Source organism: Nelusetta ayraudi, unplaced genomic scaffold (assembly GCF_046127955.1).
Source record: "Nelusetta ayraudi isolate G7.1 ecotype Tasmania unplaced genomic scaffold, CSIRO-AGI_Nayr_v1 ptg000027l, whole genome shotgun sequence".
Taxonomy (NCBI): Eukaryota; Metazoa; Chordata; class Actinopteri; order Tetraodontiformes; family Monacanthidae; genus Nelusetta; species Nelusetta ayraudi.
This window is the reverse complement of record NW_027466077.1, coordinates 1,597,712-1,615,948: the sequence shown is the minus strand read 5'-3', so window position 1 is coordinate 1,615,948 and position 18,237 is coordinate 1,597,712. Positions and strand designations below refer to the sequence as shown.

General features: G+C 49.7%; 1 protein-coding gene across 1 annotated transcript in view; it reads right to left on the bottom strand.

Annotated features, from left to right (window-relative positions):
- The window catches only part of chrm2a (cholinergic receptor, muscarinic 2a), a 33,793-nt gene extending 16,354 nt beyond the window's left edge, over nt 1–17,439 (bottom strand). The window contains exon 1 of the mRNA XM_076030021.1: nt 17,285–17,439. The gene's annotated coding sequence lies outside the window, so the exon portion shown is untranslated. The remainder of the gene's footprint in view (nt 1–17,284) is intronic.
- Between the last annotated feature and the right edge of the window lie 798 nt (nt 17,440–18,237).

Here is an 18,237-nt window from a genome sequence, read left to right as displayed (position 1 = left end):
CCACCGGGCGGCGAGCATCCTTCCAATTTTTTTACTCTCTGCCTCTTTCTATTGGAAGCCTCCTGATTGGTCCGCTCGCACCAAGCTCCAGGAAGATGAAACTCATTGGCGGAGGAGGAGTCGCGGCTGCCGCTGATGTTTTTAGTGGTTCGTCTCAGTACAACAGGTGTTTTTGTGGAGTCCCCCCCCCCCTCCATCTCCCCTCTGCTGCTGGAAGCCGCAGGCGCTGCCGCAAGGTGATTCCCTCCATTGTGGCTCCGATGAGGCCAACAATGTGGAAGCACGTGAGTGTTGCCATGCTGCTGCTGCTGCTGCCGCTGCTGCCGTTTCTTTGTTGGCTTTGCGTGGAAAAAAAAACCATCCTGTTGCAACGGTGGCGACAATGACAAGAGGATGAAAGCCGCGGCAGAGTGAAGGTTGAGTTTGACGCCTCGCGACGCTTCGGATTAGAATTCCACGTCGATTATCGTTGGTGTTGTGCAGGAAGTGTGTCCCACCACAACACTCGTTTGTTGTCGCTGCTTCCGGCGTCTGATTGTGTTCTTCTGCGTCATGTTTTTCAGTTCCTTCACTCCACCCAGCAGCACCGAGGGGCTTTTTTTTTTTTTTTTTTACACCTTCTCCTTCTATCGTGGTTAAATGTCAAAGCTGAGCTGCTTTAAGGCGGGACTTCCTGTTTGGGCACGAGGCGAGATGCATATCGCAGCGGGTGTAAATGATTCAGCAAGCTCTGAAATAAAGAGTCGAGTGGATTTAAAGAGCGTCGGCCGTCGCAACGGAAAAGGTTTCTGTCGGGAGACGGGCGATCCGATTGGAATCTGGCTCTCGAGGAGACAGAACAGGAAGTAGACGTGGGTCCCGTCCTGGAGGGCCTCTCGTTTGAGCCCCGGTGGTTGAAATGCGCTGCTGCAGCCGGTCTGAATCTGTTTCCCAGCTCGCTGCAGTCGCTGCGGAATGAAAAACGACTGGCGTGATTTATTTATTCGTTTTTCGCAAGCGTCTCCAAGACGAGGTGTTTGCGCTACGAGCAGTACCACAGTCCACCACTAGAGGATACAGTTCCGTGCTTGTTCCTCCACGTACGCTCAGTAAAACTTGGCAAAAATTAGTCTGTTCAGTTTGGATCTACGAGATGTTTGCGGTAATTTGCTCTGATCTCAAGCAAAGCATTTATTATTTGTTTATTTCCTTTTTTTGTGTTTCTGATAACTGCGTTATTTTTGTCTGCTGAGCTGTAATTTTCTATGCTGCTTCCATGCTGCTGCTGCTGCTGCTGCTGGAGGAAAACACGTCACCTCTATCACCAGCGACATCATTCTACCTTCTCCAAGTTTATTTATTTATTTATTTACATAATGTAGTGTGTATCATCTAATTAGATCATCCAATGACTGAGTGCCTGCAGCTGCGAGGCGGTGGGCGGGGCCTTGTAAATATAGAATGGGGAGTCGGGTGTGTGTGTATGGGGGGGGGGTCGAGGGGGTCGTGTATATTTACTGGCATCCACCAGTGGCGAACGACCGCAAGCAAAGTAACATTTTCCAAGCAGCTGGAAAAACAGCCACATTATGGACCACAACGTCCAGCTCGTCACCAATGACAACACTTTTTAATTTTTTTTTTTTTGCTTGTTCCTTCCTTGTGTTTCCTACTGCGTGGATGGGTGGGGTTCAGGGATCTCTTTTTCTTTTTTTTTCTTTTTTTTGCTGACAACATTTAATTTGAGACGGATAATGGAGGTTTTAATGCTCCTTTTGGAAAAAAGAAAAGAGGCACTGGCTTCATATTTGCTTGGTTTAATGCTTTTGATTTGTTTGTTTATTCTCTCCCCGCGTCTCTATGTGATTTCCCCAGGCTCCCCCATAGAGCAGTGCTAAATGAAGTGTAGGAGACACACACACACGCGCGCGCACACACACACACACACACACACACACACACACACACACACACACACACACACACTCTCTCACGCACACACACACACAGTGTGGCACTGTGTGGCGCTCTCACAGCGAGCTTGGTGGGTGGCTTCCAGCGCGGCAGGCTCGCTCCCACAGGAGATCATTGATTTTTAGGTCGGGCCTGATCACATGACACATTTCACAGCTAGGGGGCATTATTTGGGGGGGTTTTTTTGCATCTGAAAGAGGAAAAGCCTGACTGTTCTTCTCAGCTCACTTCAGGCCGGCTCAAGATAAAATAAGATATATCCATGAAAAAAGCTTGGCTTAACAGTTGCACGCAAGAAAGAAAATGTGGCAGAAAATAATGTTTTATGTTTTAATCCTGAGCTTTAAAAAAAACCTGAAAGAATTATGCAGTTTACATTCAGTCTAACCAAGCATTTTTATTCGTCTAGCGCAGCTGTGTTGCCAACTAGTCTGGCTCCGACTGCGAATCTCAGCAGTATTTGTTTCCTCCAAGCCGCAAAGCACTTTAGGTCTAGCTCACGTAAAAGCTAATCTGTTTGAAAGTAGCAAAAATGTGAGGACTGCAGTTACCATTTAGCAGTCTATTAGCAGGTAAAACAAAACAAAACAAAACAAAACCAAACAAAAAAAAAAATCACATTTTACCCTCCATGCTTTTGAGTTTAAATGAGCCTCTTCTCATTCTTAAAGTCGGCGTCAGCTAGCGGTTTGCACGCCACCAAAGGTGCGACAATAGGCTCTCACTAAGGTGTCTGGCCATCTGCAATTGTCCCTCTGACGCTATGTTATGATTTTCTCCTGATTTTTATCCCCTAAATCCTTTAAGCTTGATCGCAGCAGCAGCAGCAAATTAAAAACGAGTTAAACCCACGACGGCTTGAAGTGTCGCTGCTGGTTCTGACGGCTGCTCTGCCTCCTTCCACGGACGGTTTCGTTCCTTTGCTGTAAACCCAGGCTAATCTGGTCATACTCACCCAAAAAAAATATCACAAAATCCAAAATAAAATAATAAATGGAGATGAGCGGTGAGATCGCACAAAGCTAACGTAGTCAGTTAGCTGTTAGCATTGGAGTGAAGGCATGAAAAGCTCTTAATAGGGCGTCACGGGGTGGGGAATCGTCAGAACCTGAAGACAGATTAGGATTTTCTTCTTTTAAAGTACATCCACTAAAAATAAAATCTGTGAGATTAATGTCAACAACCTTCACGTAACAGAAACCCCCCCTTCCCCAAAACCAAAGACTCTGCAGTTTAGCGGCAGACACTATCGCAGCATCAGCCTCCAGCTCAGCTCCAGAGGAACATCCACCGCCACTCGGCTCCACCCCCCCCCCCCCACCCCCCTCCGCCGCATCACTCAATCAGATTACATCTCCTGGTTTGTTGGCCTAATCAGAGTAATAAAGGGTCTCTGGGAGGCCGAGAGCGACGCTGCCCATCAGCGTCTTTACGGCTGGGGCCCAGGAGAGGAGGAAAAAAAGAACATACATAAAAAAAAAAAAATAACAAACAAGGCGGTCGGCGTTGCAGGATCGGCTTGATGGTCCAGCTGCACGAAGGAGGAGGACGGCCGTCCATCTCTCCGCTCAGAACTATTGATCTGTTTACTCACGGTGCTGGGAGGAGGCGGTGGCCGAAGGAGCCGCCCACTGGGTTGGGAGGCGTAGTTTAAAATACCCCCTCCTCGCCCCCCCCGCCACCGCTCACTGCAGAGACCAAAACGTTCAAAGCCAAATGTGCCATTTAAGGACGTGCCCCTCCCTCCCAACAGCTCCCAACAGCTGGGACCCAAAAAAAAACAAAACGTACAATTTCCAAATATGTGGACGAGTTGCTCGTCTTTGGGGATGAAACGTTCCGAGTCGGAGGGGCGGAAACTCTGATTTGTGCGGCTGCTTACCACTGGGTGTTGTTCAAATCGCCGGCGCCCCCCGCCGTTGAACAGGGCAATCGGCACCAGCTTGCTTTCTTTTCATTTTTTTTTTCTCTTTTACTCCTCCATTAAGAGGACTTTGCTGTGACGGAAGCAGGAGGGCCCTGAGCAAACAAAGACATCAAAATTGTGGAATTTCGCAAGTGCACAAAATCAACTCCCCGTGTTAAAAATCTCAGTCGCCCCTGTCTGGTTAACGTCCGGTGTGCTAAAAGCAGCACCTCTGTGTGGAGCGGGCCGAGGCGATGACGCGACTTGAGACGTGACACCGGCAGAAGTTCACAAGTTGATGTTTTTCTGAAATATCACAGAGAAGAGAAGAGAAGAGAAGAGCTCCGACCGCCACTCGACTCCGCTGCTGGTCTCCGAGTGAAGTTTAAAGAAGAATTCAGTTGACGAAGCAGTGAAAGAACATCTGTGTGTGTGTGTGTGTGTGTGTGTGTGTGTGTGTGTGTGTGTGTGTGTGTGTGTGTGTGTGTGTGTGTGTGTGTGTGTGTGTGTGTGTGTGTGTGTGTGTGTGTGTGAGTCTAAACTTGATATCTTGATATCAGCCTCCTGGACGGCGTCTTCAGGCTCTTCAGTCGATTCTTGGACTTTAAATCTGCCTCTTTTCTCTACTGAGCCACTGTAGAGAGCCTCTCAATTAACCCCCCCCACCCCACATCTGTGAGAACGCTGTGGCATGTCCAAAAAAGGGAAAACCTGAGGGCTCTGGCCTCTGTGATCCGAAGTCTCGCCTGCACTGCGGTGAAACCGGAGCTCTGGCCACCCAACAATCCCGACGTGGCGGCTCGACCGAGCAGCGGAGGAATGAATACGAGCCATTGGCGGAAACACCTTAGCCACTCCCCCTCCTGAAGCCCCTCCCACCAGAATGTCAGAGCCTCTCGGAAGTGTCTGAACTCTTTCAGAACATCGATCAGGGCAGATTTTCCATCTGTCTTGCGATGGCTGAATGGCGGCATGGATCGGATGCTCAAACTTCCCAAGTCCCTCTTTGAAACAAAAAAAAAGATTAAATAAATCTTTGGTTGAAACGCAGTGGCGGTGTCGGCTCGGGGAACGGACGCAATGGAAGTCGCCGAGTTGAACTCCAGGAATAATTTGAGCCTCTGAAGGCTGCCGACGGCACAGCGGGACCTCCAGGATCCCCCGGAGGTGCACTTTTTACACCAACACATCCTTTAAGTCGACTGTGAACCTGGCTTTTTCCCCCCTAAACTTTTTAATTCACTCGTCGCAGCCCAGCTGGGAGCTACCGAGTAGATGATTAATGCATTTTTTGACAATGGCCCCGAACTCAAGGGAGAGAGTCGGTGACTCGGGCTGACAGACTTCATGGTCTTTAAACATTTCATATATATGTGTATGTATATATATATATATATATATATACATATATATATATATATATATATATATATTTATTTTATTTTTTTTGTAATATAAATATTGAAATGAATTCTTGGATTTTTTTCTCCATTGCCTTCCTCTCTGAACACTCTGGGTTCTTTGCTTGTCTCCTCCCCGTCACGACTCACTGGGATGTTTGCAATCCTCACCATCCTGCATGCAATGAAGACACTCGACGCTGATGCAACTCACCGTGTTTCTCCGCTGTTGATATTTCCGCTGATCCCCGATATCCAAAAGCAATAATGGAGCTCCGCCGGGGGCCTGAATATCTTTTTGCTCTGCACCGGCGAGAGTGTCACTTGACATTATTACAACAAAAAGACAAACAGCAACAGGTGTCTGAGCTCTGAGCCTCTGAAGACGTAACTATGGAATACTGCCAGTATTTGATTTTCATGCAAAATTGTCGCCCAGTAAACAACGTTATCAAACCTCTCTAGTGCTTGCTGTGTGCCACATGCCGCCTTGTTCTTCTTCTTGTTCTTCTTCTTGTTCTTCTTCTTGTTCTTCTTCTTCTTCATCTTCTTCGTCTTCGTCTTCGTCTTCTTCTTCTTCTTCTTCTTGGTCTATTTAAGGTCAGTTTTCAGCAATTCGATTCCCGTCACTTCACTCTATTGATTGCCCCTTGAAGGGCGTTTTGGTTTGCCGCAGACAACAATGGCACAAGTCACAGCCGCCTCCCATCGCCCCTCCTGCCACACGGGGAAAAGCACTTTGGACGGGAGATCGACAAGGAGCTGGGAGGACTAGAATCCGAACCAGGAAGGAAACGAGACAAACAAATGAAGATCTAAACAAAGAGACGTTGGCTCTTTTTTTTGCCAGTCCTCTTGAACCACTTGAACGAGAACGAGAACGAGGAGCAGGTTGTGAATGAAGACGACAGCGGCCAAGAGGCCACGAGGTGAAGCCACGTTCACTGGCTGAGAAGAAAAGAGGAAAAATAAACGCTGCCACTTCACGACGGCGAGAATCAGAGAGTCGTGCCTGGCGCTTCGCCAGCCGCAGTGTCTACGAAAAGAGAAGAAGAAGAAAACGGCTCCCCGACAATGTCGTGTTCAGAAGGAGGAGGATTAACTAAGACGATTATCAGCAGGGCGACTGAGTGACGCTGAATGAAGACGTAATTGCAGTGAAGAGACGAGGAAGTTGTTGTGAAGGAGATGAGGGCGCGGTATAGAATAAAAATAAAGGTGAAAACAAAAAAAAATCCCCACGCTGGTTTAAAGCCGTGCCGCTTAATTAAGGAAAATTATCATTTTTCATCAGGTTTTTTTGTCCCTGCAACCCTCTGTGCTAAGAATGGATTTATTTAAAGGGCCGGATTGTCTTAATTAATTTCGCAATCGTAATTCCTGAAAGACTGACAAGGCGGTGAAAAAAACCCTAAAAATCTTGGCTTCCTGCAATCAGGATTTGAGGGGAATCGGGGGGGCTGCGATGTAAGCTCACACAAATTTAGCATTAATCTCATTTGAACCACGTTAATCCGGGGAAAAATAGCTAGCAGCACGCGGTTAGCCATTTAGCGTCATTGCTGTGACTCCGCCCACAGTTTCACTTTGTCACATGGCAGATATTGTCAGAATGATTGGATCCTCGTGGAAATATCTATCTTTTTATTTTGGTTTAGTTTTCCTTGTGACGCCGAAAAAAAATATTTTCCTTTTCTGAAAGAAGTGAAAGAAGCGGCTGATTTTCGCCAAAGCGTCGTCTCATCAAACGTGCCGGGCGTCACGGCGACAGCACGGCGTCGGCGGGGTCGGGCCGGGCAGGGCCGGCTGCGGTGCTCCACGCCATTAATTTCCATCACATGTCGGGCCGATGTTGACGTTTCATTTACTCAAGTCTAGCGGGATTCGGCCCTCAAATCAATTGCAGGCACCTGGAGAAAGGGTAAATCTCCCTCAACAGGCGGCGGCGAAGGCAAATGAAATTGAGGATTCTATTTTTTTTCATTTTTTCCACGAAGGAATATGCAGAGTGAGCGAGTGGCTGCGTGGGAGAAATTAGTTTGAACGTTCGCTCTCCATCGGGCCCGGAGAATTTTTTTCGTTTTTTATTTATTTTTTTTCCACACTAATGCAGCGTGAATAACCTGCCATGTCATGAATCAGGGCCGAAAAGCCGGCAAAGTAATTTTGTGCTTTGCGCGCACAATTTATCTGTTTGAAGCAGGCCTGGGCTGTAATTGATCACTGCTCCATTTGGCTGCGCTGTCCTAATCATCATCCATCTCCGACATCATTGATCCGGCCGCGCGAATACGGTACGATCGACGGCCATGATTGAGTCGCCGCGCCCGTCAAAGGGGAACGAGAAGAAAGTAGTTTTTCACCGCAGACATATTCATTGAGATGCGAGCGACGATGATGGGTGCTTTTTTTTTCTTTTTTTTTTTCGAACATTTGTATGTTTAAGAAGTCTGGCAGAATTAACACCCCCTGAGATGTCAAGTTGTTGTGACTGAACAGTTGATCATTAGCAGTTGAGTTGCCGCAACGTTGCCGCAACGTTTTGATCGCGCAATCGTGGAAATGGCCGATAAAATCTTCCAACGAGTTTGACGGGTTCTTCGATTGGCTGAAATCCTGTTCTGATGAGAGAGGGGAGCGTGTGTGACGGAAGAACTTTTGCACAATGGCGTGGAGAACTTCTCAGATGTTTGGAGAACCAGCTAGCAATGCTGGCACAAATAGAGGTTTGTGCGTCAGGTGCACAAAAGTCCCCCCCCCCACCCCCGCCCGTATTCTCTGAACAAAATATGTAATCGTGTGAAGACTGAACGCTGACCTGTGATATTTCACAGGTTAAATCGCCGTAAAACGTTTCAGTACAGACTCACAGCGTCAAAGCAAACGGCCCCGTTGAAAATGTGCAGTCGTGTTTCATATTGTTCCTTGGGCCTCTTTGCAAGAGGAGCCCAGTCTCTGCCCGAAAACATTGCGCACACATCTGTCCGTCCATCTCTTCGTTTGTCCCCGCCCCCTCGAAGCTGCGCCCTGGCCGCTTTTAGCCAAAGAGTGCGAAGGAAAAAAAGCAAACAAAAAAAACTGCAGAACGTCCAGTAGGCAATAGGAGCAGATCCCTGGTTGTGATACACACAAGGTCTTTTAATGTCAAAACAGAAATGAGCAAGATCGGCCGCCCAGAGAGGAGGAGGAGGAGGAGGTAGGAAAAAAAGTCTTATCTGGGAAGACGCCGGCCATCCATCAGCAATTTCTCCCAGTTTATCAGCCTGCCCAACTCTGAACGCACCCTGATGTCAGGCATTCATCAAACGCTGACACCTCACATTCAGGACAGAGACGTGCACCTCCTTCTCCTCCCCCCCCCCTCCTCCCTCTCTCCCCCTCGTCCCCCCCCCTCCCACGCTAATCTGATCTTCGTCCCGCTCGGACGCTGCCGCAGCAGCAGAAGAAGAAGTTGCGAGATTTGCAAACCATTAGCACCGTGGCTAGCTGTGCTACGCAGCTGATGCTGCTCTAGATGAACCAGAACTGGATTCTGATTGGCCCGTCTGAATGTGAGTGGCACAGAGAAATGCTTTCTGTTGGCTCTGCTCAAGAGACAGAAATTGGAAACATATTTTTCTTTTCCCATGTTCCGCAACTCATCCCTTTTTCTTTTTGGTTTCACGAGTGGAAGCGGGGAATGGCTCGGGCCGGAACTTGGCAAGATGGACTCGGAAAATGAAAAACCTGATCCACCTTTTCACGGCCTCATTCATTGACCATTTGAAGAACGCATTAAAAAACAAAACAAAACCAAAAACAAATACTATACAATTTGCCCTGTAACAACCGGGCCAGAAGAAGAAGAAGAAGGAGGAGGCGGAGCATATTTTTTTTTCTAAGTCCGCCCCTGCATCTAGATTCCCCATGCAGCACTCAGTCACTCAGTTTAAGAAATTACTGAGTGCTATTGATGCGCCCAGTCGAAACCCTCAAAGGGGGAGCGAGGTTTTCATAAATCGACTGTGTGTGTGTGTGTGTGTGTGTGTGTGTGTGTGTGTGTGTGTGTGTGTGTGTGTGTGTGTGTGTGTGTGTGTGTGAGAGAGAGAGAGAGAGAGACAGGGAGCAATTGCCTCGACAGCGAGGTTATATTCATGTCCAAACATTCCTCTCAACAATAGAGATGTTTGCGCACGGTGGCATCTAAGTGTGTCACTGACGTTCGATTGGTGGAGAGAGAGGGAGGGGGGTGAGGAGGTTGACGAGGTGGACAGAGCGCAGCCGCCTATCTGCGATCTTTAACCGTCTCTCTTTCCAAGTGACGGACGTCCACTAGCAGAGCCTCAGCTAACCCACTACTCTCACTCTGGGCTCTCGGCGTCTCCGGCGTAATCCCAGATTAGTCGGATTATTATTGAATCACTGTCAGCAAACTTTTCCCTCACATCCGTCATTTTTGTGCTCTTTAAAACAAAAAAAAGTTGATACGATCGTTATTAGTCTCAGTCTTGTTTTGTTTCTTTTGCGTGTTTATTGGATTTGATTAACGGTTGCTGGATGCAACGATAGCTTCAACCTACTTTGGTGGAGAACCCTGCTGTCACCCTCATCCGGTCTGGTGGACTGCGACGCTGCGGTCGGATGCTCATGAGAACATGCAGCGTTTTTACAGCCTCGCGTCGACTCTAGAAATGCAGACCAAAGGATCAAAGGTGCTGGGCAGGCGACCAAAGTTATACAGTCCCTTGCCTTGCCAGACGGGGGCGCTATGGTGATTCCTGTTCTCCCTCTGTTATAAGTCTGATTTTGAACCTCCTTATTTCAAAGTGGGAACAAAAAAAACAAAAAAAACACGCAGTGTTGCTTTAACCTCGAACACATTTCAAGTCCTCTCGGGTTTGTTTGACTGCGACACGACGTGCGTTTGCGTCCCCGTGAGGGCCAAACAGTCCGGGAAACACGGCTCGCCAACGATCGTTTTCGTCGTTCGTTGGCCGCCCGACGTAAAAAAAACCAAAAAACCATGCACAACACAAACGCGTTGAACGGCTGCCCAAAGTGCCATTATTGTGATTACCCGGCTTTGGAAAGCGCCGTCGAGGCGGGAGGCGAAAATCCAATCAGACGTGCGGCACACAAAACACAACACAAGCAACACAAGACCTAAAAGGCACCGCCTGGAATTCATATGCATGGCTGTGATTCACCGGTTAGAGCCTGATGACTACTGCTGTTTGTGTGCGTGATGTGCACGTGTGTGTGTGTGTGTGTGTGTGTGTGTGTGTGTGTTTCAGAATTGCACCACCGCTGCCACAGTTTTTCTTTTCCTCCTCTCCAATGGAGGTGAGCGCATTACCGTCCAGCTCCACTCGAGGCGCCGAGCGGTGACGGATACAGGAATAGTTTCTGGCGAGGCTTTTCTTTTTCCTTTTTTTTTTCCCTACCTCTCCTCTTCCATAACAAACTTTTAAAGCCTCAGCAAGCAGCAGCAGCAGCAGCGGTCGATACTCTGTGAGAAATGTCAGCGGCAGAAGTCTTGCACAGATGCCAAAGTCAAGCTGGAAAATGTGTTTTTTTTCCCACAGCCCACACAATCTTTTTGGTATTTATTCTTTTTAAATGAGGGTTTCCTGAGTGTTGTGTCACCTGGCCACACAACGAGGAGAGAGCGCAGCGCCACTTCTAATAGGGTTTGTGTGCTGATTGTAATGGGCGCTAGCGCTAGGAAGCCAATGTGTGGTTGCAATGAGTGGCAGCCGTATTGTTGTTGTTGTTGTTGTGGCTCTCCGCCGTCCCCCGTCCCCCATCTCCGCCCGCCCACCCGCTAATGCTAACCACCCTGTGATTTGGCCCTTTAAAAAGCCCCGCCCCCACCTCCCACACCCCCAACCGGCGCCGCAAACAGACAATGCATTGCACGGCGGATAATTCAATATTTTGTCATTAGCACCATGCCAATGTAAACGGCGCTCTCCCAGAGCTCGGCGCTGGTTGGGGAAGGGTCTCTGTGTGCGCCGGATAATTAGCGACATTGAGCGCAGAGTCGCTCAGTCACTCTCAACGGATCTATGCAGGCTTTTTCAATGACAACCAAAACAACGAGAAAGAAGAGAAAAGGGAGGAAAATGCGATCTTATTATGTGCGGTAATGAGCCGCGTGCTGTGGTTGAAGTCCAGAAAATCACTGACAAAGCTCGTTGCTGGCATCACAAGCTGCGTTTCCATGACCCCTAGAATTGCGCAACACCTAAACATCACAGTGAGAAACTGTTAATGGAAACGCTGACACTTTGAAAGACCTCTCAAATATGGCTGAACGGTTTCGACGCTCTGAGGTGGTTTTCAGACGGAGCAATACGGAGGTATATCGCAAAAAACACTTTTCTTCGCATTTACACGTCACCGGACGTGACGTACAGGGTCAGGCGACCAGTTCACTTCAAGTGGAAAAAGCGCGTTATGTTTGGACGGAGAATATATTTTTTTTTTACAAGCAATCAAAGAGAAAAATATAACAACCATTCTATACAGAAAACAAACCTAATCAAACAAAAGCAAACATAGAGCATAACAAACATCCTACCTAACAACCTAACAGAAAAACATAACATAGCAAACATTCTCGCAATCAATCAGGACGAGATTTGAGGAGAATTATGGCTTACGTGCTTCACACCATTCACTTGAAACCCCTCTAAATTGCAATTGTACTTTGTCAAAACTTTAGAAATATTGCTTCAATTTTGCAAAAAAACTGTAATGGAAATGCAACTACTGATAGCTTGATGAGCAGGTAGCTTCCGCTAGTGGCTAGCTAAGGAGCTAATGTCCAATAACGTGCAGCGTGTACGTGTTTTGTTTTGTGTTTTTTGTTTTTTTTATGCGGGGGAATTTGCAGCCAGACTTTCTCCTGGCGTTGTGTTCTCCTCTGAAAACATCAAATCAGTTCCGTTTGCTTCCTCCCCTTCCTCCCCCTTCCTCCCCCACCCTCCCTCGCTCTGACTGACCCCTCACTCCGGGGACTTTACACTGTTACTGTTTACATCGCTGCCACGCTCCCACGCCAGCTCTCTCCCCGACTAATGCGACGGCGGCTCTGGCGCTCACGCCTTTCGCCGCCTCCTCGTCCCGACGTTCCCCTGACGTCCGGGCGACGCGATACATAATTCACGCGACGCGCGGGGCGAATTCCTCACGACGCGCGGGGCGAATTCATCACGCTGCGCTAAACAAATGGCCGGGTGTGAACACAAGCTGGCGGCCATCAATCAAAACCCGACTTGGCCGTGCAAACTCAGCGCGATGGATAGATTTCGTTTTTTTTTTTTTTTCTTTTTGCGGTCGCACGCGGCTATCAAAGTGGACATTTGGGCGACGGTCCTCCTACCGGGCCGAGGATTCCCAGGGGCCTCGTCTGGAACACAACTCAGATCAATGTCCCGCTTCTCGTAATTACTGCTTACTTTGGCTCATTATTCCTCCGAGCTTTGATCGGGCGATGGTCCCCAATGGTTCGGGAGAAGGTGAGGGGAGGGGTTGGGGGGGTCTGGAGTCCTTAATTTGGAGCGGGGGGCGGGGGGGGAGGGTTGCCAGGTTGCGCTTCATGTCGCTGGGAAGGATGAGGTTTTGTCCAGCTGGTGAGTCCTCCAGCGCTCGATGGAGGAAATAACTCGTGTTTTGACATTTACGGCCTAATTAAAAAAAAACAAAAAAACAAACACAGGCGCAACGAAACGACCTCGGCAGGGTCACGTGCTCGTTTTTCACACAGGTGGTCCGCGCGCAAGATACGGACGGCGATGGTGCTCGACGCGTTTCCAAACATTTAGGCAAGCATCGCTAATCCCGCACAGCTGCAGCTGGGTGGGAGGCGGGGAGGCGGGGGGGTGAGGGCGGGGGGAGAAATAAACATGCTTGTTTAAATCACTGAAACCCTTCAGATAATTAAAATACATGAGTATGCCAAGGAGAAAACGGCCATGAAAGATTCATGCGCGCACATAAAGCTGCTTGCAATTAAGGAGCACTTGGCGAAAAATATTGGCCGCACTAAATCCTAAATGGAGACTAAAAGTTGCTTCTCGGAATTTATTTGCGCCGCGTCACAGCGCCGCTCGCTTCACCGGGTCGGTGTTTTGGTGCTCAAAGAATTCATTTCGTCCGACGAGGCGGAGCGAGACCTGAGTCTGTGCTGGCGAGGGACTAGCCGGCGTTGGGTGACGGTATTAGCAGAATAGATGTCGTTCATCTTCTGACTGCTGCGATGAGAGCGAGGCTTCCTATTGATGCACGAAATCTCGTGCACCTCCACTAGATGTCGTAGTTTTGCGCCATGAGTTTGCCGTAACAAAGCGACTCCCCGCAGCCTCACCGAGTTCAATTACCTGGGACTTTAAACTATTTTGAAATAATTGGCGCTAAAAGAAAGGTCAGTTGTAAATGGAATAGGCTGCAGGCGACGTCATTTCACCACTAGATGTCGTAGGTTTGCACTGAACAACGCAGCACATCCACAGCACCGGTGAAACCACAAGAAGAACAGGAGATAAAAAAAAAAAACCCACCCGGGTGCACTTCAACAGCACGTCCACCAAACGGGCTCCTTCATGCGCATCCACACCACAGCTTCACAACCCAGCAGCGGTGCTTGTCGTGAAGAGTGTGTGTGTGTGCGTGTGCGCGCCTGCGAATGCGTGTGTGTGTGTGTCAGCGGCTTGCAATCGGCTTCCTCTCCCTCATTTTCATGGGTAATTGGCCATGCGGCACATGCAGCAGCCAGAGGACCTGCAGGCGACAAGGCAGGAAGGAGGGGTGGGGGTGGTAGGTGGGTGCGGGGCGTGGGGGGGGGGCTAGCGGTGCGGCGACGCCAGGATGGCGGATGGCGGTGATGGAAGAGGAAAAAACAGAAAAGACAGAAAGGCAGCAGCAGCGGTGAATGAAGCATGTCCAGCCCTCCTTCACACACTCCGTCTTCTTTTATTCTGACATCACGACCCTCTCCCCCTCCCCCCACCGCCCCCCCGACCCTCCCAAACCTCCTGCGCTCCCGCTGCTCCTCCAGCTCCAGCCGAGCAAGCCGGCAAATCTTTCTTTCATCCCCCTCCTGCACCCCCCCCTCCCAACCCAACTCCCGCGTGCAGTGGTCAGACGGCCGAGCAATTTGCCTTGAAGATTATTATGGTGACGGATCGAGCCAATATCAATCAGGGAGCGCCGGCCAGGGACGTTCTTCCTCTCCGTCTTCTTCTTCCTCTTCCTCTTCTTCTTCTTCCTCTTTTTCTTCTTCTTCTGTGCCTGCTTAACCCCCTCCCCCCCACCCCCCCCAACGATCATAATTTTTTCCCAACATGCAGCCTCGTAATAAACGGACTCGTCCCCGTCGCACGGTGACTCGTCATCCCACTTGCTCCTCGCTCGCTCCCTACAGCGAGGTCAACGCACCACACGCTCAAACACGCACGCACGCACACACACTCACGCAACCTCCAGGCCTGTTATTACCCCGTAATCATGCGTCGCTCGGCGCCGCTACATTTGTTATTTCTCGTCGACAGCCCTAATGTTCGCACAAAGCAATTCCACCTGATGGATGGTCATAAGTGGCGGCAACAGGAGGAGGAGCAGGAGGAAGAGGAGGAGGAGGAGGATGAACTCTGGCCATGAATTATGCTCCTAGAAATGCAACAGATGCCCCAACACCGGCTGCCCCTCCTCCTCCTCCTCCTCCTGCTGGCGGCTTCAATACAGAGGATTCAGTGGCATATGTATATATATATATGTATATATATATATATATGTGTGTGTGTGTATATGAATGCAAAGATATGTATAAAGCCTTGCGGATGGAGTCGGGGGGTTGATGTGTGCATGTGTGCGCCCCCCTCAGGACAACCTCTGTATTAAGACATGCAGATTTGGACGCTAGGAGCTAAACACGTTCTCACAGCTAACGGACGGTGCTGCTGCATATGTATCAGTGAGCTAATATTGCAGAGTGTGTGTGTGTGTGTGTGTGTGTGCGTGCTCCCTGGCTGTGTTATCTGGGCGCCTCCCATCCAGCCTCCTAATTGGTGGGGACTTAGCTCCCTCTACTTATGCCCTCAAAGGCTGGCGCTGCCCTCTGCCTGTTAATCTCTGCCAGGGATTCGGTCGGCTCGACACGGAGCTGACCCGGCGGTCCTCCGGTGGAGGAAGGCGAGCGCAACACACACACACACACACTCAGAAGACTGCAAAATAATAATAATAACAATAAAGAAAATAATACTAGAACGGAGCAGAGGGGGCAGCGCTGAGTGCGGAGCCGCTTGAACGCAAGTGCGCGTCTGCAAAGAGCTGATGCATGTGAAAGATTTGCGGTCAGATGACATGTGTATGTGCACGCACGCACACACATGGAAGCTCAATCTTACTGGATATGAAAGAGCTGCAGCTCCATTTGAGATATGGGTCTGGACAGCCTGACTGGGATGGGGGTGAAGTGGGTGGGGGTGGGGGGTGAGCTTGATAGTGTTGTTGGTGGAAACAGCTTCAAACAGTTGTGTGTGTGTGTGTGTGTGTGTGTGTTTGCTGGCTGATAATGTCCACACTCACTCTGGCAGCCGGAGCTCAGGTTGTTGATATGAAGTGCGCTCTCTCTCTCTCTCTCTCTCTGTGTGTCTCTCTCTCTCTCTCTCTCTCTGTGTGTCTCTCTCTCTCTCTCTCTGTGCTCTCTCTCTCTCTCTCTCTCTGTGTGTCTCTCTCTCTCTCTCTCTCTCTCGCTCGCACACACACACACGACGTCCTTCCTCTATTATTCTTTTTTTCCTCTTGAGATGGTCTGACAGCAGGACACCTGATCCACCACCGTTTGAACCCCCCCCCCCCCCCCGGGGATGCTTTTTTATGTTGTTTTGGCATATTTTTGCATGTTTTTGCATGGACGATGGCCGGTGGCAGTGACGACCCTGAAGTGAACTCACGTAAACCGACTCCTGTTCCAGTGAGGGCAAAAGCATGAAAGAATTCAAAAAGAGGTCAATGATATTATGACTCAGCACATTTCAGAGTCATCAGCTGCTCCGTGAGTAAAGTGGCTTCAGTCGGACCTAAAAGTCACTGGGTAACTTTCACAGTTGGGTCCGGAAAGATCCTGGAAGTCAAACGGACGGCTGTGTTCCATTTATTTATTTATTTTCAGTTAAATTTGTGACTTAAAAACTACGCAGAGCACGTTTTAAAATTCACTTACGTAAAAGAGGCTGGACGCTGATTAACTTTGCCACTAGACGTCCTCATTGGGCCGAAACAAACGGGCTCGCTGAAGCAACGCGGCAGCATCGAACTGACCAACAAAGAAACACAATCGGCAACACGAACAAACAAAAACTGTCGAGACGCTCTAAAACAACCACATCAGTGAGCGCGACTCCTGAATTTCTTCTGAAGCTCTCGGAAGAATTTTTTTTTTTGTGTAACCGCCGGCCCACTTACCTGCTCTCCAGGCCCCGCCCCTCGCCGTGCCCCTCCCCCACCCACCCGCACCGCGACCTCCAGTGTGTTTCCACCAAGGTGGGACGACACGACCGTCGCGCCCCTGTGCCCTCCACCCGCACACACAAACCCACACACCCACACACCGACAATCCTGCCCACACCTGTTTGCTGCGAGCACTTCATTTCACGTGCGCGATGAATACATCAGGGAGCATTAATGCCAGGAGTCGGCCCTACCGGAGGTCATTTATCTTTTTGGGGGAGAGGGTGGGGGCGTGTCGGGGGAGGAGGGCGAGGACGTGGGAGGGCCCGATTATGTAAATTCGTCATTTGCGGGCTGCATAAATTTGCGTCTGGCCGCCTCCCCCTTCCGCGACCTTCACTGTGGAGCGTCGACCCACAGCAAAGTCGACTCCAGCGGCCAAGTCAAACAGTGACGCTCGGATGTCGCAAGAAGAAAAATGACTCCCGACTCCTTGATTCGTTTATTTTGTCTTTTTTCTCTCAGCTCGGCTCGGGTAAACACTCGATCAGCCGGCCGACCGGTCGGAGCCTGTTTTGTTGTACTTACAGCGGGCGGTTAAGCGCTCCGTTGGGCTCCTCCTCCGCGCTGGGACGGCATTTCCTTCAGCGTTTGTCTTCTTCAGTGCGGCTGCCGAGAGGCGTTGGGAGACGAGGGGAAGCGGCGCGAGTGTCGGGCTGCAGATTCATGGTCAACGGCCACCGTCACTGAGGGAACAAGAGAGAAGAGGAGTTGATGATGGAACTGCTGGAGGATGGAAAAAAAGAAGACGAAATGTTCACATTCTCTACGGCGGCGGCAGCTTCCACAAGGGGGCAACGTGACATCTTCCGTCTGGATGCCGACCGACAACCTGTGGCAGCACCGAACTATACATTTGACTGTAACAAAAAAAAAAAAACAACAAAAAAAACCCTCTGATGCAAAACTTTTGTGCATCAAGGTGGAGAAAATAATCAGGAATCTCGTTCTCGGGTGTCCGACTGCAGCCGAAACGACCACGGAATTCCAGAAATCCCGGAATCCAGGCCGCTCCGGCTGAATAATGCAGACCCAGCGGAGCCGTAAATCCATGTATACATAATGTGAACCTGCTGCACGACAATCAAAGAAAATGATGGCGCCCCCACAACCGCCTGTCATGTAAATGACCGCCGAGCCCCCGGAGCGAGCGGGGAACCCGGAGAACCTCAGCGAGACCATTATCCCAGAGCGCCCGCAATGCTGCTGCTGCTGCCTCATGTTTAAATGCAAAACTCCAGCCGGGAATCAAGTGTGGAGGAGGTGGCTGAGCCGTGCATGCTCACCTTAACAAGTCTGGGGTTGTGTTTTTAATTTTTTTTTTTTTTATACTGTCGTTGCTACGGCGGCTGCAGGGACAAACTTGGGGAAAGTAAAGTCAGTCGGCGGCGGCGGCGGCGGCGGCGGCGGCGGCCCTGATAAAGGGATTATAACCCTCCGAGGTGCCGTTGTTTAGTCGGCTGAGCCGCTCTGCAGAAGAT